General features: G+C 38.2%; 1 long non-coding RNA gene across 1 annotated transcript in view; it reads right to left on the bottom strand.

Annotated features, from left to right (window-relative positions):
* LOC133609237 (uncharacterized) overlaps positions 1 to 14,920 on the bottom strand; it is a 43,203-nt gene that overhangs the window by 8,184 nt on the left and 20,099 nt on the right. The window contains exon 2 of the long non-coding RNA XR_009815683.1: positions 2,112 to 2,178. This is a non-coding gene — a long non-coding RNA (uncharacterized lncRNA). The remainder of the gene's footprint in view (positions 1 to 2,111; positions 2,179 to 14,920) is intronic.

Here is a 14,920-nt window from a genome sequence, read left to right as displayed (position 1 = left end):
CTTGTTGAATTTCAATAATTGTGATTTAATAAATAAAGGGTTTGTATGTTCTCTGTTAATAAAAAAAAGTATTGACTTTGAATCGAGAATCGACTCTGAATCGAATCGTTACACCTAAGTATCGAATCGAATCGTGTGGAGCCCAAAGATGCACAGCCCTACTAACTCAAATTGTAGCATGCAACTTCAAGCATAACAATTAGCTTATTCCAAAACACTCCACAAGGCTTAACCCTTGTGTAGTGTTCGGGTCTGTGGGACCCGTTTTCTTTTTTCCTTAAAAGAAAAATTATACAATTAATACATTTTTCAAACTGAGACTCACTGACTTTGGCTCATTTTCTGTGAGGAACATATATCAGAATACATATTTAATGACCACACACCATACACCCCCCCTACACATTTCTATTACATATAAGATGTCTGGGTCCACTGGAGTGTGGAAATTGATGTTCTGTGTACCACACACACACACACACACACACACACACACACACACACACACACACACACACACACACACACACACACAGCAGGCCTAGACAGGAGGAGGACAGAGTGTAGGTACACAGAACACCAGAGGGTCAAATGTGCGAGAAAATGAGAGCAGACAGTGTTGACAAAAAATGTTGCAACCTTGTGTGGGAACCGCAGGTGCAGAAACACAAAAGTAGAATCCCTGTGGGATGCAGAAACTGGCAGAGAAATTTTCCGTGGAACGTTACTTTAATGTTACAATACTGAACAGATGTTTATTGGGATAAGGTAAACATCTGTTCAATATTTTAACATTAAAGTATTTGATTGTGAGGCATTAAAAGCCACAAAATGCAACGGGTCCATCAGACCCACAAACGCTGGCTGAGTAACAACAATATGAACATTACACAAGGGTTAAGTTGAGGTACCACTCTATTACTAATAAGAGGCTTTATATATGAATACACTAGATTTATATTCGCTATATTAAGAATGTTCCGTCTCTGACTTTTGGACCTTTTGACACGATTAAAAACAAATGCATAAAACGCTGTGGCAATAAATTGATAATGATGATGTGCTGCAAAAGCAAAAAACCGCACAAATCAAATCAAGAAGCTGACATATGTGACTCATCCCTGAGAAAACTGGCATACTGGTAACCTTGAACGCATCCTAATTTACCATCCCATTCCTCAAGAGTTCTCCCTGACATAGTGAATTATAAAGGGGCATATTTGTACGCCTGATTGGCCCTAAGCCGTGTTTCGGGGGCGTTCCACAGACTGGGCTCGGTATCACAGCGGTGTATGTAAATGCTCTCTCCTATGACTCCAGCCCACCACCAGGCATGCAGCTGAGAGTGGGAGTCAAGGCTGATTGTGTCGAGGGTGCTTCTAGATAGCGATAGAACACCCACTAGTGCAGCGTTCTCCAGTGGACGACCACGTCATAGGATGGGCTTGTTAGGACATGCTCGCTTTGGAATGCAGGGACCGAGGGGCCCCCGGAATGGAAGCAAAGAAAGCGGGAGTAAAGGTTAGATCAGGAACACATCTACTGCCAACAAATTTGAGGCTAATGAAAAATGAAGCTTCACCTCTTTCTTTGGCAGGGGCTTGCAGCTCCATTTTTTTCATTTTTTTATTTTTTTCGGTGAGCTGCAAGGGCGCTATCTGGCCTGTCACCTCAAATTTCTCTCGGCAAGCCGAACGAGCGGGAATTCTCGGTGGTGCTTCCTCCTCTGTGGAAAGCTGGGTTTTTCTAAGCCCACCGCATGCTCCCTCGCTGACAAAATAAGCGGAAATATAAATAAAACACCGAGTGAGATGCAAGCGTTCGGTCAAACATGGAAATAAAGCACAAATATTTCAGATTCGGACGGTCGTTTTCACGCATTCTCATTGAATGACACTAACACACAATTAGGTTAAAATTAAATCTTGCAGGAAGAAGAGGAGGGGTGGGGGGGGGGGGGGGGGGGTGAAGGGAGAAGAAGAAATGATTAAAATAATTACAAATTGCGCCCTGACAAGCAAGAGCAAAATTTAGCCCAAAGCCATTTGTCTGTAATTAGTTAATTAATCCTTACACAAATTATGAGCAATAACTCATCAAGCAGGACTCACCCATCAGAAATTCAGCCGACTTGGATTTCTTCTGCTTAGGTTGCTGCAGAGCCTTCTGCTGTAACTTCTGGAGGGAAATTGTTAAATGAATAAATTAGCTGCAGAATGAAGATCATCATTTATGATCCGCAACTAACGCAGTATTTTAAATATGGGACGACACCGAAATGTCATTTAATTTACATCGCCGCTAAAGGGGTCAAGCGCTAATTGAACAACAGGAGTGGAAAAGGATTTCATCATAAATAGATAAGAAAAAGTTGACATGAATGTGTAATGAAGGTCACATTAAAATACGTCCTCCTTGTTTTCTCTTTCTTTTTTTTTTTTTGAATGAACAGGAAGCAACACTCCTGGAAATGCATTAGAGTGCTTTCTGAGCTGTTGTTTTGTCCAAAAAAAAGTACACAATTTATGGTACAATTTTAGAGCCAAACCTGTTATATTGTAACAAAGCCTTGCAGAAGTAACATGATGTTGCGCCAAGTCACTTTCCAACTATAAGCTGCTACTTCATTCCCTGTGCTCTATCCAATGCAGCAGCTAATTTATAGATTTGTCCAGGATCACAAGCTTCACATGCCGCCAATAAAGCTATATAAATATAGCTTTGTCACATCTAGTGTTTTCCCGATACCAATATTTTGGTACCGGTACCAAAATGTATTTCGATACTTTGATACTTTTCTAAATAAAAGGGACCACAAAAAAATGGCATTATTGGCTTTATTCGAACAAAAAATCTTAGGGTACATTAAACATATGTTTTTAATGCAAGTTTGTCCTTAAATAAAATAGTGAACATACAAGACAACTTGTCTTTTATTAGTTAGTAAGCAAACAAAGGCTCCTAATTTAGTCTGCTGACGTATGCAGTAACACATTGTGTCATTTTCCCTTCTATTATTTTGTCAAAATTATTAAGGACAAGTGGTAGGAAATGAATTATTAATCTATTGTTCATTTACTGTTATTATCTGCTTACTTTCTCTTTTAACATGTTCTATCTACATTTCTGTCAAAAATTTAATAATCACTTATTATTCTGTTGTTTGGAAACTTTACATTAGTTTTGGATAAAACCACAAATTTGGGAATCAATCCGATACCAAGTCGTCACAGGATCATACATTGGTCATATTCAAAGTCCTCATGTGTCCAGGGACATATTTCCTGAGTTTATGTACATACTTTTTTTTTAAAACAAAAGAAGATGTTGTGATGCCAAAAAATATCAATGTAATCATAGTAGTATTGACTAAATACACTCCTGTACTTGGTATCATTACAGATGATGTCACCAATGGCGTTTGTTTACATCGTGACGCCGGTGAGCTACGGTGTGTAGTGAAGCATGTTTAGCTATTCCTCGTCCTGCAGGGATGATACTTGTAAGAAACTTACTTTATTTGTCGCCATGGAGGCGAGGATTAGTGATTTAGAAGTAGCTAAAAGACTGCCGACTGCCGATGGACTTTAGCCGCTAGCTTGCTAGCCATGTCTTAAATCACCCTTTCTTGAGGGCGTTTCAGTGTTATAACTTCACCTTTATCTTTAGTTTTTAAGCAAAAATGCGTCCGTTCTCTATTTTCTCTCTACACACTGTGTCTGCTTGTAAGTACTCCGTGATTGTGCACTGTCGAACATGCTTGCCTGCTCGTAAACCAACAATGACACAACATGACAACGACGGTGTGGGATTCATTAGTATCGCGGTACTATACTAATACCGGTATACCGTACAACCCTAGTCACATCAGTGCCCAGCGGGTCACAGTGGACCAATGAAATTGTGCACATTGAATCAATCGGACAGTCAGTCGGCGACTTAGCGTGTTATGGACTCACCCTCATCCTGGAGAACACACAACGAAATGCACAAGATGCATCCCAAAGACAAAGGCAATCCAAAAAGGAAACAGCTGCCGCACGGTACAGAACTCAACAATCAAACACACCCCAAACGGCGGGAAAATAAGAAAAGGACAAAGACTGCTTATCAACTTCTCCGAAAGCTACTGTATGTCGTTTTACAGGCATTGGTAAATTTATGAATGAACACAAGCGCCTGTGTATATATTTCATGTTTCAATGTGCACACCTGCAGACAAAATATTAACAAAATAGAATGTGTCCAAAAATTAGGTGGGTGCAGCTTCCAATTAGGTGCGTTCTATAGCCAGGAAATTACAGTAACTTGCAACTTTGTCAAATCCCTGTAACTTCCTTGGAAATTTTGGCCAATCAGATTTGTCTTTCTACACCACACAAACACGCACGTCAATTGCCTAACGTTGTATCTCACAACTATGCTTGCTAGCATCCATTACTTTAACAACCCCTTTCGGCCTGCACTCGGTAATATCAGACCTTCAAAATTAAAGCACCACAGAGGCAGGTGTTACTAGAAAATAGAGCACGTACCTCCCCAGGTCCTATCTCATAGCAGTCTAAAGACTCCTTAAAAAAAATCCTGATTCCACACAATGATATGGATCGCCCACAAAATCGAATCACCTGTTCCTTATCCTTTTTTTTGACATTTCCTGAAAGTTTATTTTTTGTGCTTTGTTGTTAACGAACAGACCGACAAACAACAAAGCACAGCACATCACATCGAAGGATAGATAAAATTGTTATTTCCTTGCAGGTTTGTTTTGTTTGTTTTAAAACAAAGTTATCAAATCACAATCTTTTTTAATTTATTTTTTGTATTTTTTATTAGTCAATCCAACAAAACAAAACACAACAATTCCATAATAATACAATTCCAATTCCAATTCCCAGCAACATTCAGAATAGCAATCAACAGAGCAATTGAGAGGACACACAAACATGACACAAAACAATCCAAAAGGAGTCAAACAAAAATGAATAACATCAACAACAGTATGAATATTAATAAGAATTCTAACATAGCAGTGATAAGAAATCCCTCATTGACATTATCATCACAGCCATTTATAAAAAAATAAAAACATTTAAAAATGTAACAATGGTGTCACAGTGGCTTACACTTGCATCGCATCTCTTAAGCTTGACAGCACATTGTGTCCAATATTTTCCACAAAGATAAAATACGTCCTAATTTGAGGTTAGTTCAAACAAATTTAAATAATGGATCCCATATTCCAATATATGACTCATTATTATCTACACTAAATGCAGTTTGTTCTACTGATATAATTCCCATAGCTTGTGTATACCAGTCAGTATGAGTTGGACTATCAACATCTATCCATTTTTTTAGTATTACCCTTTTTGTTATGATACATATTGAAAGAAATGCATTTTTGCTCTTTGGTGACACATCACTTAATTGATGCAGATCACCAAGAATACAAGTTTGCAGTGTCATTGGGATGTTTATTTTTAGGAATGCGATTGTTTCTTTTATTGTTTTCAACCATAGCTCTTTTATTCTCTGACATTCCCACAATAAATGAACAAGAGTTCCCTCAGCTGCCCGACAATTTGCTATCTACTGCACCGATTTTAAACAGCTGAGAAGATGTAAAATACAATCTATTCAAGATCTTAAATTGACTCAGCTTATCTTGAATGCTTCTAAAGGGCTTATTGGCATTTTTCCAAATACCATTCCATGATTTGTCAAATCACAATCTGACGCAATGTTATTGGGAACAAAAATCGAAAACAAATCCCGGCCAAAATATTACTGCAACTTTTTGAAAATGTGGCTGCAAAATCATGCATTTTAGGCTGCAACAATCATAAAAACAAGCCCAGAAAATCCTGGAAGCACTGATATAAGGCCACAACAACCTGGCACCGCCTTCTCATGCTGGTCACACACTGTTGTGGGATGGCATTCTCAATAAGTGATCGTTACAACTGCATTGTAGGTAATTGTAACGGATGCCAGCTAGCTTAACTGTGCATGAAAACGTTAAGTAAACCTGACTTGTACCTTTTTTCTGGTTGTTTGCTTGGTAAATATGAGGATTGCTTTCTGGTAACGTGTTTCATCACTGATGTAGTATTATTGTGAAATGCCAGCTCCCTTTGACAGTTCTAGCATTTCACCACAACGTCTGTCTTTTTCATCCATCCATCCATCCATTTTCTACCGCTTATTTCCTTCGGGGTCGCGGGGGGCGCTGGAGCCAATCTCAGCTACAATCGGGTGGAAGGCGGTCTACACCCTGGACAAGTCGCCACCTCATCACAGGGCCAACACAGATAGACAACATTCACACTCACATCCACACACTAGGGCCAATTTAGTGTTGCCAATCAACCTATCCCCAGGTGCATGTCTTTGGAGGTGGGAGGAAGCCGGAGTACCCGGAGGGAACCCACGCAGTCACGGGGAGAACATGCAAACTCCACACAGAAAGATCCCGAGCCCGGGATTGAACCCAGGACTACTCAGGACCAGTGTTGGGACTAACGCGTTACAAAGTAACGCGTTACTGTAACGCCGTTAGTTTCGGCGGTAACTAGTAATCTAACGCGTTATTTTTTTTTATTCAGTAATTTAGTTACCGTTACTACATGATGCGTTACTGCGTTATTTTACGTTACTTTTGATGTAGTATCGGCTAGAAACAGAAGCGTTCTTCTGAATCTTCCTCTGTCACAAGCCGGAGAGAAGAAAAGAGGCGCGGTCTATGTGTGTGTGGGTGTGGGAAAAAAAGTTGTTGGCACGTTCAGTCCACACACAGTGTGGTCATGGCGAGCGGAGTAACGGAGGAGCTTGAACGCCCCCGCCATTGAATCGGTGTGTTTATAAGTGCAGACTCGGTTGTGCAAAACGAGGGTTTTAAACACATGCTGAATGTGCTTGAACCACGTTACGACATCCCGTCGCGCACCCACTTCAGCAATAAGATTGTGCCAGATCTTTATGAGCAGGAGAAGAAAAAAGTTGTGGATGAACTATCCCGAGCATCATCTGTTGCGCTCATGACAGACGGGTGGACGTCCAGCGGAACTATAAGCGCTCACTTCATCACAGCAGACTGGGAGATGAGAAGACACGCCCCCTCTACGAGAGTCACCTTGCGCAGGTACTGACACAAGCAGTGGAGGACTGGAAGATAAAGATATCCCAGTCACACGTGATAATGCCAAAAATCAAATAATTACAGAGAATGAGGCAGGACTGGGACCACAGATAGGTGCTTTGCACATGTAGTGAATTTGGCATCACAGAAGGGAATCTCAGTCAATAGGATGGAGCGCCTCTTTGGGAGGATCAGGAAGGTTTCTTACTTCCACCCAAGCACAACAGCTGCTCATGTGCTTAAGACAAAGCAAGAAATGCTAAAGCTGCCTGCTCATACATGATGTCCCAACGAGGTGGAACTCCACTTATGATATGTTGGAGCAGCAGGCAGCTATATACTCTGCATTGACCCACAACACCCTGAAGACAAATGTCACCCTGTCTGATGATGATGTGAGAGTGGCAGGTGAGGTCCTCCAGGTGCTTAAACCCCTCAAAAGTGTTCCATCTCTACTGAGCACTGAAACTTCACCATTTGTGTCAATGATCCTGCCACTGAAAACAAGTATTCTACAATCCATGGCTCCAAGTGTGGAAGACAGCAGCATCACTCCAGATGTCAGGCTTTATGTTTCAAGGAAGTTGATGTGCCTTCTTATGTTGCACTTTAACTTGTTTTTTATTCATGGTCATTGGTCCAAGTTTAAAGAAAGGAGGAATGCCTTTTTATGTTGCACTGTTTTTCATTAATTATGTTAAAAGGAAAATAAAAATGTATGTCAAGTTGATCAACAGATTGTATTATTCTCCAGTGCAATAACAGTACTGAAATGAAGGCAAAAAGGGCATTAATGGGAGCTTTAAAAAAAAAAGAAGAAAAAAAGAAGTAACTAAATAGTTACTTTTCACAGTAACGCAATACTTTTTGGTGTAAGTAACTGAGTTAGTAACTGAGTTACTTTTGAAATAAAGTAACTAGTAACTGTAACTAGTTACTGGTTTTCAGTAACTAACCCAACACTGCTCAGGACCTTCGTATTGTGAGGCAGATGCACTAACCCCTCTCCCACCGTGCTGCCCCTGTCTTTTTCACACACTAAAAAATGTTGAGTTAAAAAATAACCCAATTTTAACCCAACTGCTGGTTCAGAAAAGGACAAACCCCTTATTTGAGTTATTATAACTCAACATTTTGGGTAAATTATTTCAACCCAACTTTTGCGTTGAATTATTTAACCAAAAAGTTGAGTTATGATAACTTAATATTGGGTTATTCCCCACCAAACTAATGGGTTGAATTATTTAACCCAAAAGTTGAGTTATGCTAACTCAATATTGGGTGATTGTAAATAATGTTAATGAGATTAATCCAAAATAAAATTCCCTTTAAGAAAAACGTAACTTTTTAATACAAAAAAAGCCTTTTACCCAAAAATGCCTTACTCGTTGAAAAACAACCCAAAAATGGTTCATAATTTTCAAAACCTAGGAATGGAGTTAAAATAATACCCTTATAACCCAAAAAACGGATTGCTATTCATAAAAATAACTCCAAAATTTAACCCAACACTAGCAACTCATAAATTGGGTTATCAAAATAACGCAGTATTTTTTAGTGTGCACCTTTAAATTATTGCAAAGCCTCTCTCTCTTCTTCTTTGGGCCTTTTGCTCTTTTTCCAACAAACTGTTTTTCTTTGAGTCATCTCTCTTGGCACTCTGGTGTCTAGCTACACAGGCACGCACACACACGCACACAAACGCACGCACACACACACACACACACACAGACCACATCACCAGTAGCATAATCTACATCACCAATTGGTGCACTGCTCTAATGTGTGATCTATTGGACCAGATTTGCAAAAACGTTGTCCGCGTATTTTAATCAATAAATAATTAAATCGAAGCTAGTTGTGTTGTCAGGGTTTAAAAACGGCGTCATGGTTCTAAATATTATAAGATTGTGCAGAAGTATTTAGGAATGGGTACCAAAGTTGGTACTTTTTAGGTACAGACTGACTTGTGTCACTATTACGAGGTACAATTTAACATAAAATCAAACAGTAACATAATCCAAAACCTTTGTTGCACCTGGCATCACGTCTGGTTTTAGATTCAGCACTGGGAAATAATCATAGAAGGCTGCCTCTAGGTTATGTTGTAATTGTCCATGCCAACAAAGCAAGCATGCCTGATAGAAAGCGCTCAAAAGTAAAGCTCCACTTTTAGAAATATGCTAGCTTGGTGCTAATTCACATTGAATATGTCATATACATGGCACTAATAATGAATAATAATATATTAGATTCATATAGCACTTTTCTAGACACTTAAAGCACTTCACAGAGAACTGAGAACCCATCATTCAATCATTCACTCCACATTCACACATTGATGTGGTAAGCTACATTTGTAGCCACACCTGCCCTCGGGTAGACCGATGAAAGTTTGGCTGCCAGTTTGTGCCTAAAGCCCCTCCAACAACCGCCAAACATTCATTCAAATTAAGACTTAGACTTAGACTTCTTTTTTATTGTCATTCAAATTTGAACTTTACAGCACAGATAAGAACGAAATTTTGTTACATAAGCTCATGGTAGTGCAGGATAAAAAAGCAATAAGGTGCATATATAAATAAATAAATATATATAAATAATATTTAAAAATATATATAAAATTCATATATATATATATATATATATATATATATATATATATATATATATATATATATAAATAGATTACTGTACAGATAAATATATTGCACTTTTTCACATGCGTCCACGTTTATGGATGTATGTTATATTGTCTTTTTTTATTCCAGCGAGTTAATCCATTTTGGGGGGAGTTGAGGGGATAATTTAATTATGATGCGTTCAAGAGTCTTAAGGCCTGAGGGAAGAAGCTGTTACAGAACTTGGAGGTTCTGCTTCGGAGGCTGCGGAACCTCTTTCTAGAATCCAGCAGTGAAAACAGTCCTTGGTGGGAGTGGGAGGAGTCTTTGCAGATTTTCTGAGCCCTGGTCAGGCAGCGGCTTTTTGCGATCTCCTGGATAGGAGGAAGAGGAGTCCTGATGATCTTTTCCGCCGTCCTCACCACTCTCTGGAGAGACTTCCAGTCTGAGGCACTGCAGGCTCCAGTCCAGACAGAGATGCTGTTGGTCAGCAGGCTCTCTATAGTGCCTCTGTAGAATGTGCTGAGAATGGGGGAAGGGAGCTGTGCTCTTTTCATCCGAATTAACAAACCAGTGTGAACAGCACTGGGTGAAGTGTTTCGCCCAGGGACACAACGGCTGTGACAAAGATGGCGGAAGCTGGAATGGAACCAGAAACCCCCGAGTTGCTGGAAGGCCACTCAACCATCTGAGCCACGCCACCCCCACAACAACTGTACTGATAAACATTAGCGGTTTTACATGGCGATTTCAACACCTCCAAATTTGGTAATGAAAACTACAACTAAGACAAACGTCACAATCAAACAATTGGTATGTAATGTGTACAATGCTTACAGTACAAACACTTTGTTGGGCTCAACAAACTTAATGGCAAATGCTACTTCCTGGTTAAGGTAACACACCATAGTCTATACACTTCTGCCATCTACCGTCTTGGAATTGCAATATACAAACCCCGTTTCCATATGAGTTGGGAAATTGTGTTAGATGTAAATATAAACGGAATACAATGATTTGCAAATCCGTTTCAACCCATATTCAATTGAATACACTACAAAGACAAGATATTTGATGTTCAAACTCATAAACTTTTTTTTTTTTTTTTTGCAAATAATAATTAACTTAGAATTTCATGGCTGCAACACGTGCCAAAGTAGTTGGGAAAGGGCATGTTCACCACTGTGTTACATGGCCTTTCCTTTTAACAACAGTCAGTAAACGTTTGGGAACTGAGGAGACACATTTTTTAAGCTTCTCAGGTGGAATTCTTTCCCATTCTTGCTTGATGTACAGCTTAAGTTGTTCAACAGTCCGGGGGTCTCCGTTGTGGTATTTTAGGTTTCATAATGTGCCACACATTTTCAATGGGAGACAGGTCTGGACTACAGGCTGGCCAGTCTAGTACCCACACTCGTTTACTATGAAGCCACGTTGATGTAACACGTGGCTTGGCATTGTCTTGCTGAAATAAGCAGGGGCGTCCATGGTAACGTTGCTTGGATGGCAACATATGTTGCTCCAAAACCTGTATGTACCTTTCAGCATTAATGGAGCCTTCACAGATGTGTAAGTTACCCATGTCTTGGGCACTAATACACCCCCATACCATCACAGATGCTGGCTTTTCAACTTTGCGCCTATAACAATCCGGATGGTTCTTTTCCTCTTTGGTCCGGAGGACACGACGTCCACAGTTTCCAAAAACAATTTGAAATGTGGACTCGTCAGACCACAGAACACGTTTCCACTTTGTATCAGTCCATCTTCGATGAGCTCAGGCCCAGCGAAACCGACGACGTTTGTGGGTGTTGTTGATAAACAGTTTTCGCCTTGCATAGGAGAGTTTTAACTTGCACTTACAGATGTAGCGACCAACTGTAGTTACTGACAGTGGGTTTCTGAAATGTTCCTGAGTCCATGTGGTGATATCCTTGACACACTGATGTCGCTTGTTGATGCAGTACAGCCTGAGGGATCGAAGGTCACGGGCATAGCTGCTTACGTGCAGTGATTTCTCCAGATTCTCTGAACCCTTTGATGATATTACGGACCGTAGATAGTGAAATCCCTAAATTCCTTGCAATAGCTGGTTGAGAAAGGTTTTTCTTAAACTGTTCAACAATTTGCTCACACATTTGTTGACAAAGTGGTGACCCTTGCCCCATCCTTGTTTGTGAATGACTGAGCATTTAATGGAATCTACTTTTATACCCAATCATGGCACTCACCTGTTCCCAATTAGCCTGCACACCTGTGGGATGTTCCAAATAAGTGTTTGATGAGCATTCCTCAACTGTATCAGTATGTATTGCCACCTTTCCCAACTTCTTTGTCACGTGTTGCTGGCATCAATTTCTAAAGTTAATGATTATTTGCAAAAAAAAAAATAACGTTTATCAGTTTGAACATCAAATATGTTGTCTTTGTAGAATATTCAACTGAATATGGGTTGAAAATGATTTGCAAATCATTTTATTCCGTTTATATTTACATCTAACACAATTTCCCAACTCATATGGAAACGGGGTTTGTAATACTTGCAAATGAGAGTCAGAAGTGTTGAAAAACAAGATATAACAACTGGACAGCACAAGACAATTAACTTTAATATCACATGGACACATACAAAACTACCGAAAATTGATGTTAAGTACTGGTATCGATTCCCAGGTACCAAAAATTGATACAGTATCGGTTCAAATGTGAAAAGGTGAGTACTTAATGTTTAGATCGGAAAATAGCTTTATTATATATTAAAAATATGTTTACTTATATAGTGTGTTTTTACCTTCAAGGTACTTAAAGCATTTTGACACTATTACCACATTTACTGATGACGCATATCAGGAGCAGATGGAGTTTCAGTATCTTGTTCAAGAATACTTTGTCGATATTTGATCAAAGTACAAAAATATTTCAATACGGGTATCACACCTCCATAAATCCTGTGCAGCGTAATCCATCCAAGTGGGATCCACAGCTCTTCCAGAACCGTTGGTGGTCTACTGTACTTTTGCATGACATGGAAACAAGGCGGAATGTTTCAAGCAAGTTCCCTTTGAAATCAGCAGCATGTGAAACAAACTCAGCAGTCCCACATTTCTCTCATTTCTGTGGCGCCCGGAACAATACGAGCGCTAAAATAAATCCCATAAGTTGTTGTTGTTTCGGTTATGGATATGTTTACACAAGGATGTGCCACATATAAAAAGGGCTCTTTCGCCCCTCCAAGCATCATTTTATGCAGATTTCTGTGATGAACCCAGGACCGTATTTGTTTACAATATTTCATTTCAAAGGAGATAATCAAGGGGCAAAGTGGATGGGTAAGGGGCTTATTTCAACTCTAAATGACAGAGCAATTAAAATGGAGGAGGGGCGGGGGGACCTCTTCCAAACCAATCTGGTAAGAGGAGTTTTTGTGAATCTGTTTTTACATTCAACAAGCCCTACAGCCAGACATTCATTTATACCACTGAGATTAATGCTTATCTAATTGTAACTTATTTAAAAACCATTTTCCTTTCGACTGGGTACCAATCAGTTTTCTGGCGAATGTGGCGACGGTCGTCATGTGTTTCCTATTACGTTCATCCCATACTGTACTGTAGGACTAATGGTGTTTGCATGGGTGAGAAGCATCTATTATGAGAAAAGTAATCATTTTAGCTCATCACTGAATGCTCATGCAAAACCACTTAAGGTGAAAAAAAGCACTCATTTAAATTTGTTGCATGGTAAGAAAATTTCTAACTTTATTGGAAGCATGGAGAAACATTTGAGAATAGTTTTTCTAATCCTAAATGTCTCCAATGCAAATGTTTTCTTCAGCTCCTCCTCTCTGTGTTACTATTCTCCAGGTACATATTTTCCCCATAATTAATCATCAAATTTGAACAATGGAGGAGGGCAACCTGCTTTTATCGAGTCAAATCCTTATTTTTTTTTAACCCTTAGGGCTAAAAGCACCGCTGTTGCAAAAAACAAAAATCCAATTAGGTTTTATTTCTAACTAAATCAAAGCATTTTGTTTACAACCACGAATACAAAAAGTAGAAAGGGAAAATATTATGTATGACTTGATTGTATAATTGCATACATTACAATTAGTTATTCACCAGCAATGATGCAATTTGTGTTAGTCGTTGACACAACACCAATATGTTCAACAAAAACAAAACATTGTTAAATTTTGTAGAGGCAAAAAAATTTAAAATTTAAAACAGTTTTTGCCAAACTGACTGTTTTTTATTTATATAATTAAAAATATTATATTAATGAAAATCAAGTCCAATAAGCTATTATTGTTAATATATATATATATATATATATATATATATATACATATATATATATATATATATATATATATATATATATATATATATATATATATATATATATATGTATATGTATATTTGAAGATACATGCTTTTCATTTCCAATCATAATATGCAGTTATAACTTGAAGCTGTCTTTACTGATTTGAATTTGATCATTCCATGCATTAAAAATATTTTTTTTTAAATATTATTAATAGAGATGCAATTCATGGTAGTTGTTGATATAATAATGGGATATTAAAAATAAAAAAGCACTAAGAAAAGTTCTATATTTGTTAGATTTTTTATTTTTTTTATCAGCAACTCCTAAAACATTCTAAACCTTTTAATATTGTTTTACTTTAAGGCATTGTTTTTTAATATATATTTGTTTAAGTATTATATTAAAGGTATCATCATTGTCCAAGGAAAATCAAGTCAAATGTTAATTTTATCCACCATGCAAAATACTAGTGGCTATTTTAATTTACATAATACAGGTGGAACTCAATGAATTTGAATATTGTGCAATGGTTTATTTATTCCAGCAATTAGATTTACAAGGTGAAACTAATATAGTATAGAGGTTCATAACATGCAACTCAGGATATTTCAAGTCTTCTTTTGATATCATTTAGGAGATTATGGAAACATCTAAAAAAAAACGTATATTGAACATATCAGAACATTTGGGGTAAGCCATGATCATCAAAAAATAACAAATAAAGGCTTGACATATTCATTTTTTAAGTTTTGCACAATATTCTATTGTTTTTTTGTTTCACCTGTACAATCAAAAGTATTCTCATATTTTGTTTTACTATTTATTGTGT

This window comes from Nerophis lumbriciformis, linkage group LG07, assembly GCF_033978685.3.
Source record: "Nerophis lumbriciformis linkage group LG07, RoL_Nlum_v2.1, whole genome shotgun sequence".
Taxonomy (NCBI): domain Eukaryota; kingdom Metazoa; phylum Chordata; class Actinopteri; order Syngnathiformes; family Syngnathidae; genus Nerophis; species Nerophis lumbriciformis.
The sequence above is the reverse complement of the archived record's forward strand: the minus strand, read 5'-3'. Positions and strand labels throughout refer to the sequence as shown.